This window comes from Hippopotamus amphibius, chromosome 5, assembly GCF_030028045.1.
Source record: "Hippopotamus amphibius kiboko isolate mHipAmp2 chromosome 5, mHipAmp2.hap2, whole genome shotgun sequence".
Classification (NCBI taxonomy): Eukaryota; Metazoa; Chordata; class Mammalia; order Artiodactyla; family Hippopotamidae; genus Hippopotamus; species Hippopotamus amphibius.
The window spans coordinates 155568988-155582127 of NC_080190.1; the positions used below are offsets into that span (position 1 = coordinate 155568988).

The window sequence follows — 13140 nt, forward strand, 5'->3', positions numbered from 1 at the left end:
ATGAGATTCTAGGAAGAGCTGTTGAGTCTTGGAATCAATTACTGTAGGAAGCTGGAATTTTGGGGTATCTTTGAAAAGGCTCCAACTATTTACATATTCTTTCAGAGGTAATTTTTTGTTGTTGTTGATTGAGAGGAGACCATTAGAGGGGTCTTCTGGGCTTGTTTCTATGATTCAGTTCTTAGTATTCTTCCAGACTCTGAGAACTGACCTTAAGATAAATGTTGAATAAACACTCCCTTGAAAGGGCTGGAAATTCACACACAACTGCAACTAAGTGGAAAATTGATTAAAACCAGCCGTTCTGATTCAACAGTAACTGAAATTTATCCACCTATGTTGAAAGCGAAGTAAATGTAATAAATCAAAAGTTTAAAAGATGAAAGAAGGATGAGTTAGAATTTTTTCAATAACATTTTATATCATAACGAAATCAATATACATTGTTATATGATTTCTATGGAACAAATTTTCTGCTATTTGCTATATATGGATTTTTGCACACATATTTCACATTGAAAAATCATCAGGGAATTGCTTATTTCCAATCATCTGTAATTCCATCCTAAGTACTTTTTCTCCCCTTTTGCCTCAAACTTTATGCTAACACGCCACTACCTCCCCCAAGAGAATTACAAGTAAAGGTAAGCTTACACTAGCCATCTGTATCTCAGTAAAAACGAAGGACGTAAAAGTAGATTTTATTAGTGAAAAGTGGGGACAGAGTATGAAGGTTGGGGGTGAGCAGAGGAAAGGCGATCTAACTGAAGCGGTAGTTTTCTCCAGGAGTAAGTACTGAATTTTAGGAATTCTGGTCCCTTGGTGTCAAGCTAGGATGGATGGATATGTTTCCAGTTCCCGCCCTATCGCGAACTCCCAGTCGCAGACACCAGGTGGCGCTCGCATCCTTGCAGCGCAGCGAACGGAAGCCTTGGATTTAGACCCTGTCGGTTAAAAAGTCGCGCTGGGTGCGCGACCCCGTGGAGAAGCGCGTTCAGTCAAGCGCAGAAGCAAAGCGGCGCCGAGCTCGCGCCCCGCCCTGTGGCAGACCTGAGGCCGGTTCGGAACGGGACCGACCGAGGCAGGACGGCGGTGGCGGCTGGAGCGCACCCTTTGCACCCCAACCGCAGGACAAGAGGGGAAGTTCAGAGCGTGGACAAGGGGATGCAAATAGCAGCAAATTCGGGGAAAGCAGAGGAGGTGGCTTGGGAAGGTTAGGATATCCGAAGGACCCTCTTGAAAGGGGGGTGGGTGGGTCACAGCCCCTCTTTCTGTATTCTTGGCTGGGTAGGGTGGACGCGGGTTCGGGGACCTTTTAAGAGCGCCGCTCGCCCTTTGTCTCTTCGTCATCACCATCCTTTAATGGTGGTGAAATACCCTCTTCAGTTTTCCAAGGAGAGAAAGTGTTTTCTTACAAAAGTGGCTTCTTGATAAACTCTCAGTTTTTATTACCTCCCAGCTCCCAACATTTGTGCGCACACCACGGGCTGGATTGCAAAGACGCCGCGGGAGGGTGTGGGAGGGTGTCCGTACGCTTAAAAAATGAATAATGATGATGACTTTCCAAGGGGCCCCAGCGGATGACCGCGCAGGGCCAAGTCCCTGGAGACCTGGCGCGGAGCTCTGGCGCGCCTCGTGGGCTTCACAGCTCAAGTAGAGCCTCTTGGAGGGTGGCCTGCACGGATCAGAACCGCCAGGGTGTTTGATAAATGCCGAGCCCCTGGCCTCAGCCCAGGTCTGTTGAAACAGGATCTCTGCGAGTGAGCACGTGCAGCTTGGGAAGCCCAGCCACAGGACACAGCCGACCTTCGTCCTTTTAAACACCCCAAAATGTCTGTTTCAACACTCCGGGTGATTCTCCTGCACATTAAAGTTTGAGCATTGCTGCTTTGGCGTTTTATAGCCCTCGTTCTGGAAAAGGAAGGGGGAGAAAGGGTTCCCCTTGTTTTCGTCGTTGTTTTGTTTTGTTTTGGGCTGCTCTGAGAGGCATGTGGGATCTTAGTTCCCCGACGAGGGCTTGAACCCGCGCCCTGCAGTGGAAGTGCGGAGTCTTAACCACTGCACCGCCAGGGAAGTCCCAAGGCTTCCTTTACAGCGGGAACCAGCCGGAGCGTTGCGGGGGGTGGGGGGGGGGGCCTTGACGAGGCTGGTCTTTGGGAATGGGGAAGCGGGCACAGCACCTGCGAACGGGAGGGCTTGCGACCTCGCAAAGCAGCCGCAGGGCCTGCTTTGGCAGCCAGCCGCTCCCTAGCTTCGGTGCGAGTCGAGCTGCAAAAGCGGCTCTCTCCGGGCACCGTACGCACGGCTGCGGTCCGCACCTGGGGCAGCCGCCAGGTCTGGGCTGGCGCGCCTGCGGCGCTGGGCGGACTCTTCAGAGCATCTCTTGAGGGGCCGACGTTGGGGAGCAGAGAAGGAGGGAAAGGGTGTGTGTGTGTGGTGGGGGGGGTGCGTTAGGGACTTAGGCCTGCCTCCCACCTCCCCCCGCAGCCACCTTCCGCTCTATAATTGGCCGCCAGCGGGCCTTCCTTTCCTCTTATCTGATCCCGGGCGCCCAGCCGGAGGGAAGCGCTGGAGAGGAGGAGGCAGCTTTGAGCGCCCGGGAGAGGGAGTAGAAGTAGTTAGGGGAGAGGGAGAGAGAGAGAGAGAGGCTAATTAAAAGGGGCACAGGGCGGGAAGCGCGCGAGACCTGTGCGCCTCCAAGAACCAATTGGCGGCGGAACTTGGATCTTCCCTAGGCACGCAGAGGTCCCCTACCTGGGCTGGAATCTTGTCCTGTACAGGTCAGTCCCAATCTTTCTCTGCTATTCTTTCTGGTCGTCTTTGAAAAGTCTATTCTTGAGGAAGGGAAAGTGGAGAGGGCGAGCCACCTGCAGACGCAGTGCAATTCCGTGGACCTTCTCTTCACGCGCGCCCAGGATGGCCCGGGGACGTTTGAGGTGGGATGGAAGGGGCACCCGCATGCCTCCTCGCAGGGGGTCACTGGGCAGGGAGATTGGAGGCTCTGCGTGATGCAGAGGCGGACAGTGAAGATGCCTTGGGTTGCTCTCAGGAGCTCTCCCCCCTGTATTTGGGTGCTGTGAGCGCGCGGCGGGAAGGAGCTGGGTTTGGCTTTGAGACAGTGGAGACTCCAGCATTTCCAAGTAGAAGTGGCTTCGGAAAGGCGACCGTTCTGGTGAGAAAGGGGCTTCGGGATTGTTTTGGAGGGCTGTATAGAACCCTCGCTATTTTTATTGAGATTGTATTAGGGGTCGCTTGGGAGAACAGTCGATGGAGAGCATGGGGTTCAAAACTCACCCAGACCCCCGTGGGTGATTAGTGCTGAGGACCAAGTGCTAGACGAAAAGAGGAGCAAGCAAACGGAGTGCATAGATGCAGGCTGTTGGCAGTAGAGATAGCTCTTCCACGTCTCTGCGCCAGGAAACCCGGATGCTTCGCGCGTTTTACTTTGGTGTCTGGACCCAGGAAGTTGCAGCTTTAAGATGCACTACCAGGCTGTGGTGCTGGAAGGTCTTCCCTGCTCTGGCTTTTCCACCCCACCCCACCCCACCCCACCCCCCCTTTTATCCTCGTGAACGGCTCGCCGCTTCAGTCGCTCTAGTACGCAGCGCCTGGGCGGAGCTGCATCTGGCCGAGCTGCGCTTCAGCGTGCACTGAGCACAGGCAAGACAGGGTCAGGGCCCGGCCAAGAAGAGCCGGCGTCGTGCCACTGGAGTGGCCTGAGTCCTAAGCAAGGGTCTAAACGCTGCCTGCAAGTCCAGGACACAGGCACTTTGACTTAGGAGCTGGGTTCTTGGGTCCTCTGTGGGAAGCTCCGCCCTGGGGCGCGCGAAACTCAGGATTGACCCGGAGTCGCCCATTCTGCTTAGGCTTTGGGCTTGTCCTTAGGGCAAGTGTTCAAATGGAGCTTGCGTGCAGCTCTCATAGGGGCCTGGATACCCACACCCCGAAAACCGCTTCTGGAGCTACAGCGGACAGCCTCATTCCCTCTGGAAGTTTTGGATTCCCTTCTGGAAATTTTGGAGAGTCAGCTGCCGGCAGCAGTAGAAGAGGGTGGGAGGCAGAAACAAAGAAGTATGTGGCTAAGACATTGGTGGCTCTGCGGGGAGCAGAAATGAGAAAGAGTTTTCCTGAAACTTCCCCGTTAAAGGCTCTGGGGCTACAGAGGGTCAAGGGGGGCCCTTCCCGGTTGCAGCATGTGATAAAGAGGCCCTGCTCTCGGCAAGCAGGATGCAGTGAGGAGAATTGGTGTTGTGTTTCTGACAAGGTGGTCCAGTTCTGCCCACAGAGCACTCACTGGCACATGTAAAATGAGTGAATGAATGAATGCATGGATAGCATTTGGGTTTGAGGTTGTTTCAAAAGAGCAACTTGGATGGATTTCCTTTGAACCTGGTCTCAAGGGTGTGGTTACTGTAAGACAGGCTTAAGGATAGTATCTTTTTGAAAAAACAGCTTTATTGAGATATAATTCATATACCACACACGTGTGCAATTCAGTGGTTTTTTTAGTATTTTCACTGAGTTGTGCAATCATCACCACAATCGATTTTAGAACTTTTGTATCACTCCAAAAAAAAAAAAAAAATTCTGTACCTATTAGCAATAACTCCCCATTTCTCCCCAACCATGCCCCACCTCCGATACCCTTGGCAACCACTAATCTACTTTATGCTGACATTTCATATAAATGGAAGCATACAATATGTGTGTGGTCCTTTGTGACCGGCTTCTTTCACCTAGTAAAATGTTTTCAAGGTTCATCCATTATGTACAGGATACTTTCTCACTAAGCACTGGGCATCTCCTCCTTCTGCCTGGGGATCCGGAGCCCTGAGCCAGGACAGACCTGAACCTCCACTACATCCCTGACCTCCTGGGGGTCCCTTTGAAAAGACAAGAACCACACTGGTGAGGCCTCTCAGTAATTCCCTGGGAGGGAGTCCTTGGAACCCATCAGAATTCCTGGAGCAGTTTTGGGCAGGTCCCAGGCTTTAGGATTGGTGGGAGGAGTCCTTTGGCCCTTATCCTGCTGCTAACGGTCCAGCTGTGGATTTCAGAGAACTCTGGGCCTTCCATGCAAGTCTTGGTTTTTGGAATCAGCCAGGGCTGGCCTTAAAGAAAGGGCTGAGCAAATGGGTAAGATTTGAGGGGCACTGGGGCAAGCCCAGCCCAGCAAAAAAGACTCACTGGGGTGCACTCCCTTTGACTCAAATAATTCCTGGTGTCACCTAGTAAAAGATCTTTTGCCTGTTTTAAGCTGAGAGTCTTTGCAGTTATGTGACACATTTGCTGTCATTTTAATCCAAACTCAGCCAAATGACTGCTGTCTTCCCAGCCAGTGGAGTGTGACCCAAGATTCCTTTAAAGGACAAGGGCCTTCCTGAATTGCTGCAGGCTGAGGTGGTGGTGTTTGAGCACCACTGAGCTAACAAATTATCTGGGATTATGACAGTTTATAGAGAAAAAATGGTAAATGCCCCAGGGGAACAGAGGGACGAGTTGGGTGGGGGAGAGGAGAAGAGGAAAGTTTAAGGAAAGGGACAGAAACAAACTTGCTCTTTGACAAATTTGCCGCTGATAGTGGTGGATGTCAGGAAAACAATCTCCTCTTGTTTCTCCTCCTCTTCTATAACTAACTAAATAAAAACTGGCAGTGCTCCAGTTACTCTTCTATATAGAATAAGCCTTGTGAAGACCAAGCTTATCCTGTTCTAGTGGGGAGATGGGTGTGTGTGTGTGTGTGTGTGTGTGTGTGTGTGTGTGTGTGTGTGTGTGTGTGTGTGTGTGTGTGTGTGTGTGTGTGTGTGTGTGTGTAGGAAGCGGATTGGGTACCTGCCCTTTTCTCTTTCAGAAACATGTTTAAGCCTCCCAATTACTTGTGGAAGGAAATATTATCCTTCTTTTAGAGATAAGATCAGGGATATAACTTCCTTGCCTGGGGTTGCAAAGCCAGCAAGTGACAGATACATGATTAAGAAAAGTCTGTATGAGGTTTGAACCCAGACCCAATTTCTCTATCGGTTTCTTTGGTGGGGGTGGAGGGAATGGTGTGCAACCGGAAATGGATGGCATCAACTGAGGCCATACAGGTCTGAGAGCTGAAACAGAGGATGGAAGGCAGAGAGATATGAGTGAAATCTACACTTGCTTGTTCTGTGCCCCTGCCCACAAGTTCCTTAAGCTCTCTGAGCTTCAGTTTTCTCCTCTAGAAAACACGGATAACCATAGACACACTATAGTGTTTTGTTTTTTTAAAATTTTATTTATTTATTTATTGGCTGCATTGGGTCTTCGTTGTTGCACGCAGGCTTTCTCTAGTTGTGGAGAGCAGGGGCTACTCTTCATTGTGGTGCGCGGGCTCCTCATTGCAGTGGCTTCTCTCTTGTTGCGGAGCACAGGCTCTAGGCACATGGGCTTCAGTAGTTGCGGCAAATGGGCTCAATGGTTGTGGCTCATGGGCTCTAGAGCGCAGGCACAGTGGTCGTGGTGCACAGGCTTAGTTGCTCTGCAGCACGTGGGATCCTCCTGGAGCAGGGATCAAACCCATGTCCCCTGCATTGGCAGGTGGATTCTTTGCCACTGTACCATCTAGGAAGTCCCTATAGTGTTGCTTTAAGACCTAAAACGATCTAGTACAGAGTCTGGAAGACAAAACTGTTTTCTCTTGTCTCCTGCTTCTTTTTCCTTCTTTCCATCTTTTTTTTCCCCTTTTTCCCACTTTTCCTCTTCTCTTTCTCTGCCCCATTTTTTGAGGGGATTGTGACTAGAAGGGCTACAGGAAATTCTAAGATCTGAGTGTCTAAGTCAGGTTTCTTCAGGGTAATTTTTTATATTTAATTTAATTTTTTTTATACTTCAAGGTAATCTTTTAAAAATCAGTGTTGTCAATGAACTTTTCTGACAATGGGCCTTTGTTGGAGCTTACCCGGTAAGGGTCCCTAACTATTAATTTTAGGGAGCTGTGTTTGGTCTTTTTCTTCCAAGAGATAACCTGAGTTGTCTATGAAAATTGATCCAGAGGGAGGCCAGCCTTTGCTGAGTTTATGCAAGTGTCATAGGTCGTGTGTATAGCTAGAGGTACTCAGGGGATCTTTTAGTGGATAAAGATTTGCTCCTGGATGGCTTTCTGTCTGCTTTTGCAAAAGGGAGCACACTGAATCGATATTAAAAAATAATGTTCTACTGCAGGTTTAGAATGAAAAATAAAGATTACTACTGTAAGAAACACAGAATGAGCATCCGGCCCAGACTTGGAAGATCAAGGAAACCTTAAAGAATGAGATGTCTGTGCTGAAATGTGCAGCTGCACCCTTTATGCTGTTTGCAGATATAGAGTCTGGTTAAAAGCAACTGTCACTTCTTTGACCAAGAAGCTATGGCAGTTCTTAAAAAAAAAAAAAGCCAGGTGATGCAGCATTCCTGAGTCAAGGAGCTGTCACTGCAATTTTCCATTCTTTGTGGATGGCTCTGCCTTGTCATGTGGGACCTGCAGAAACCTAGTTTAAGACTGAGCAGCTATATTTCTGAGGCAGATCTGCAGTCACATTTCTTGCATTTGAGCCATTCACTGGGCTGCTGTGATCCTACATAGGGTCTTTCTGTGAATTAGAAAAAGATCCCTCTGGGCAGACTCCTGCTATTGGGAGAAGAAAACAGCACCGTTTCCTCCAGAGAACAGTTTTGCATACAAGTTGGAGAGCGTGTCTGCTAATTTTAAACATTACTAACCCTAGGCCAATTGCAAATCGTGCAGTGTGTGAACTGTGAACTGTACACATCAGCCCTGGTCATTCAATCATCGATCATTAAATCAACCAATATTTACTGATTGACGGTTACACACTTTGAACCTTTTTGATTATGGGTTAAACTGCCCATCTACATGTCTTATAGTACCCAAGCCTCAGAAAGTAAAGTTACTGGGGCCATGAAGTTAGCTGGAGAGTTACAGTGGGATAAGAGGCAAATGCAGTCTGTTGGAGATCGATCACTCTAAAGATTTTTCAATTTTATTAATATGTTAAAGAAGCAAATTTTGGCCTTATTAATTTTCACTAATATTAATTTTATATATTTTTAGTTTTTATGCTTGTATTTATTAATCCCTTTTTCAACTTAATTAGGACTTAATTTGCTCTTCTCCCTTTGGCTTCTTTAAGTGGAAATTAGATTATTGATTTTTAGGTCTTCTTTTTCATGTAAATATTTCTCCATGATTCTTTAGTTGTATCTCACAAATTTTCCTGTGTTGTCTTTTAATTTTTATTCCCTTCCAACTATTTTTAAAATTTCCATTGGGATTTCTCCTTTTACCCATGGGTTAATTAGAAGCATATTGTTGAATTTCCAAATATTTTGAATTTGTAAAGATATTTTATTATTATTGACTTCTAGTTTAATTTTGTTGTCAGAAAACATACTCTACAAACTTTGAGTCTTTTGGAATTTATTGTCTCATTTAGAGCCCAGAAGAAGTTTTGTAAGAAGCTTTTTTGTAAGAAGTTTTTTTAGAAAAGTATATTCTGCAGTTATTGGATGTAGTGTTCAATAAAAATCAATTACTAGTTGATAGAGTGGTTCACATCTTCTATATTCTTACTGATATTTCATCTGGCTGTTCAATCAATTCCTTAGGTGAGTGTCACTATGTTTAACTTTGCTTATTATTTCTTTCTTTGGTTCTATCAGTTTTTCTTTCTGTATTTTGAAACTCTGTTATTAAGTGCATACTCATTTACGGTTATTAAGTGTTCTTGATTAATTGACCCTTTATTTGGAATTGTCCAGGACTCGAGGGGCGTTTTTATGCAGAGTTGATTCTCCCCACTTGTGGCTCACTCTTTTCTGACGCACCCCTTCTCAATTTCCAGTCTCTGGCATTTCTGAACTCTTCTACCCTTTGACACTTTATGTTAATAAGATTGTGCTTTCCACTTGATTTCTAATCACAATGACATGCACAGTGGGGAGTTTGCTCAGGGGGAAAATGGCTAGTCACCAAGCTAATAGTAACACAACTAGTCTTTATTTCTAACTTAGAGTTGTTTTCTCCTGTGTCCTGATGCTAGCAGAGAAGAGTGATAACCACTGACTTCCTCCAGGACCTGTTTTTAAGTAGACCTCATTAACTAATCCTGAAAATGCTTTTGGTTATTCTGGGTGTGAGGAGGGTGATATTTTCACTAAAGAGAAGAAATTGAGCATACTGAACAACATGAACACACTGGGCTAAGATGTTAGCTCTGTTTTTTTCAGTCTTTGCTGCAAATCTGTATGACCTAGATCATCAAATCACTGTAAAATTCTCCTATAAAATAGATATTAAAATAATAATATTGAGTCCAGAAAGAGTTCAGACTTAAAGGTCATTTTGTCCAGTTTCGCTGCCCACAAATCCAGGAATCTCTCCTATAACATCTCTCATGGGTAAAACTTAGCCAGCTTCTGCCTCAGAACTTCTAGTAAAAGAGAAGAACGTGTTCTAATTGTTAGAGGATTTTTACACCCAAATCCACATCTCTGTGGCTCGGTCCAGTGATTCGAGTTCTATTTGCAGAAGCTGTACAAAATACTCTTGTTTTATCTTCCACGTGAAAGCCTTTCAAATATTTGAAGACATCCGTTATGTGCCTCTGATTCTTATTTTTCCTAGGCTTAAATCATGCTTAATCATTCCCATTTCTTTCAAATCTTCTTTGCATGGGCTTGTCAACGAGAACTGCTTATTTTTTTTCTAAGCCTGTGAATTACTCTTAAGATAACTTAAGAGTAATCTTCCAAGTCTTCATATGGCTGATTATTTTGAACCTGTATAGAGCTGTCATCTGGAAAATGATTTAAAAAAATGGATAGGAATGTATTTAGAAAAGTTTAAAGTCGTTCACCCATGCAAATAATTGTGCCTCTGTCATTATTTGGATCTTCTGTTTTTGCCTAAACCTTTATGTCATGTTAGTCCCACAACCTTCATAAGATGGAGGAGATAAAGACTTCTTCTTTTTTTTTTTTTTAATATTTACTTATTTAATTACTTAGGCTGCACCGGGTCTTCTTTGTGGCACGTGGGATCTTCGTTGCGGCATGTGTGTGGGATCTAGTTCCCTGACCAGGGATTAAACCCGGGCCACCTGCAACAGGAGAGGGTAGTCTTACCCACTGGACCATGAGGGAGGTCCCAATAAAGACTTCTTGAGTCTTTTCCTCCTTTAGTATCTACCCAAGTAGTAAATGCATTGATAATTACCATTCCCTTTTCCTTTGTGTCCTTTCAGCCTGTTCCTAACATGCTACTAGTTAGAACTTTTTGAGAGCATCATGTGTTTCTGAGTACATTGTTCACATTTTCACAGTCATCCTATAAGGTAGATGTTCACTTGCACATTTAATTGATAAAGAAACCAAGTCATGGAGTGGTTAAACTAGTTAGTCAATGACCCCTAGCAAATTATTGGTGGCTCTGTCTTCCAAGCTCCCACTAGCAAATTATTGGTAGCTCTGTCTTCCAGGCTCCCAGTTTTCTATTCATATCTCCAGTTTGTGCTACCTCTTTGTTCTATTTCGTATTTATTTCATTTAGCTTTGCAATGTGTTTGCTTGCAGTCTTCTTTTTCGATAAAATTGTAAGTGAGCTGACTGAAGGCAGGGATCATATAGTATGAAATTTTGTATCTCTCTTAGAGAGCTTTGGTTATATAGTAGGACTCTCATTAGTGATTGTTGGAATGAAGATTCTGATATTACAAATAAGTCTCTCTCAGGGTCTGGTACATACCAGGTAGCTGGCAACAATTTTAAGTTAATGGTTTTTTGTATGTCAGCACTGATTGAGTAGAACATTATCCAAGGTTTGGGTATATATGTGTGTTAAGTGTGTGTATGTGTGTATGTGTGTTTATATGAGTAGCTTATAAAAACTAGGATAAATGTTTTAAGAGATTTTAATAAAACTGGCTTGGACAAGGGCCTTTGCTCCTTGTTAAACTTAATTGTATAAATGAGATTAAATAAAACAAACATATGAAATAGAGGAAGTCAATTAGTCCTGATGGGGATGGTTTTAAGTTACTGATCACATAATCATGTGACAGTGTTTTGAGAAAGCTTATATGAAACATTATCAACTTTCCCTAAATTGAGTTTATAGCTTCTGAACTTAGAGCTAGATAGCCATTTCTAACATGATGTTTTTAAACCAAAATAAATAAATGAATGAATGAATGAATATATAAATAAATAAAATAATAAATAAATAAAAATAAACAAAATTAAGGCAGAGTTATTTGTTTTGTGCAAGGTTTTAGGCAAAGTTTCAACAAATTAGGCTTTGACATTTTGGTAAATGTTGGAATATCCCATGGCACTTTAATAGGAATTGGGATTTTTTTCTTGCCCCTATTTTACTGTCCAAAAAAGCGACTTGGCAGAAAACCTTGGGAAAACTAAAATTCCGCCTCTTCCAATATGGTATTACTCATCCTAATTTAAAATAAACAACAAAAAAGGAAGAATTTAAAGATAAGCTGTGGCTACAGTTTTTTTCCATATAAATAATATGCAGTTTTCAAAAAAAGTTGCCAGACTTTTGCAAAAGTTAGGGTAGCACCAATTCATCGGTTTGTTTATTTATTTATTTAAATTGTGTGAAATGCAGATTAACTTCTAATGCAGCATGTTAAATATTGCTTCAAAGCACCTGGACACAGGAACTGCAGTGCTTTGATGAGAAAAGAGAGACTATTGGATTGTCGCTTTTAAAAGGACTTTCTCTCCTATGTTAACATAGTATTGTGTGATATCTGATGAAAGTCCCGGATCTTAAAGGCATGCCAAAAAGACAAATTGTTTCCTTACCCCGCCTTCTCTTTGCCTTGTTCTGGTTGAAACCTGTGGTTATAATGTTTGGGGAACAAATCTTAGAAAGAATATTTCCTTTGAGTTGAGAGAGTGATTCTACTGCTGTCATTTTCTTTGGGTGTCATGGTCTTGATCATGACAGGGCTGACGCCTATTCCCATATCTTTTCAAATCCCCTGTATTCAAGCCTTCTGTCTACAAAAGAGTGACTCACACCCCTTTGGGTAACCCACCTAATCTTGTTCGACTTGCCTCGGTGGGGTCAGGGTTCTCTAAACGCCCCAGGGCCTTTCCGCTTGTGTTTTATCTAAATTCACTCACCATTTGTCCCATTTCCTCTGTGCTCTAACAAATAGTTGGGCTACTAATCTGTAAGAAATGAATAATAAATTCATCCAGGCTAAAATACCATATACGTTACATATAAAATAGTCATTAAATGAATCGTCTATTCCATTAGGAATTTTAAGGGGCTTCCAGTAAGTGAATGTTGGAATTTAAAAAAATATTCTTTGGTAATTAGCATTTTGGAAGTATGGTAGGCTGATTGGGGGAGATATTTTTTGGATCTCTAAATACAGACGAGTACGTTCTTTAATTTTTATTACAGGATCTTAACTTGGTTATTTATATAATTATCAAAGCATGTGGATCTTCCTTTAATTGGCAGCACAAAAGAATTGCACACTAGACTGTCACTGGATATTGTTAAAGTAGTTGCCAAAAAATTTTTTTATGAATGATTGCTTGAAGGTATACAATTAATTTATTACTCTGGATATACTGTATCACTCTGGAATAAAACCAGAATAAGTTTAAGTGCATGAATCATATTGATTCATATTGTTTCGAAGGTTTATAGAATTATGCTTTGCTGCATACACTGAAATAAGTCTAGGGTTAAAAAGGAAATTAAAGTTTGTATAATGCTGCGAAAGCATATTCAGAGAAAACTTATGGCTTCAAATAAAGAATATTACATTAATTAAGGACTAAATAAACAAAAAACAACAAAAATTTAAAAAATAAGAGCAGAAAAGCAAAAATAAGTGCAGAACTAAATAAATTAGAAATCAAAAAATAATATTGGAAAATAAAAAAAACTATTCTCAAAAAAATTGAAAGCTGGACAAATGTATAGTTTATCTATTTTGAAGAGAAGAGAAAGTCAGAAACACATCAGGTTAATAGTGATAATGGAGCTATAACAAGAAAAGATACATTGTAAGTTGAGAGATCATACAACTCTGTGCTAATACATTTGAAAATCAAAATTAAAAGAATAAC

At 43.2% G+C, this 13140-nt stretch overlaps 1 protein-coding gene across 3 annotated transcripts in view; it reads left to right on the top strand.

Moving 5' to 3' along the window:
• Positions 1-2408: 2408 nt before the first annotated feature.
• The window catches only part of COL14A1 (collagen type XIV alpha 1 chain), a 220584-nt gene continuing 209852 nt past the window's right edge, over positions 2409-13140 (top strand). For 2 of the 3 annotated variants that reach the window (XM_057734079.1, XM_057734081.1), the window contains exon 1: positions 2410-2780. The gene's annotated coding sequence lies outside the window, so the exon portion shown is untranslated. Of the gene's footprint in view, positions 2781-13140 lie in introns of all 3 variants that reach the window. The other variant, XM_057734080.1, reaches the window with a different exon arrangement.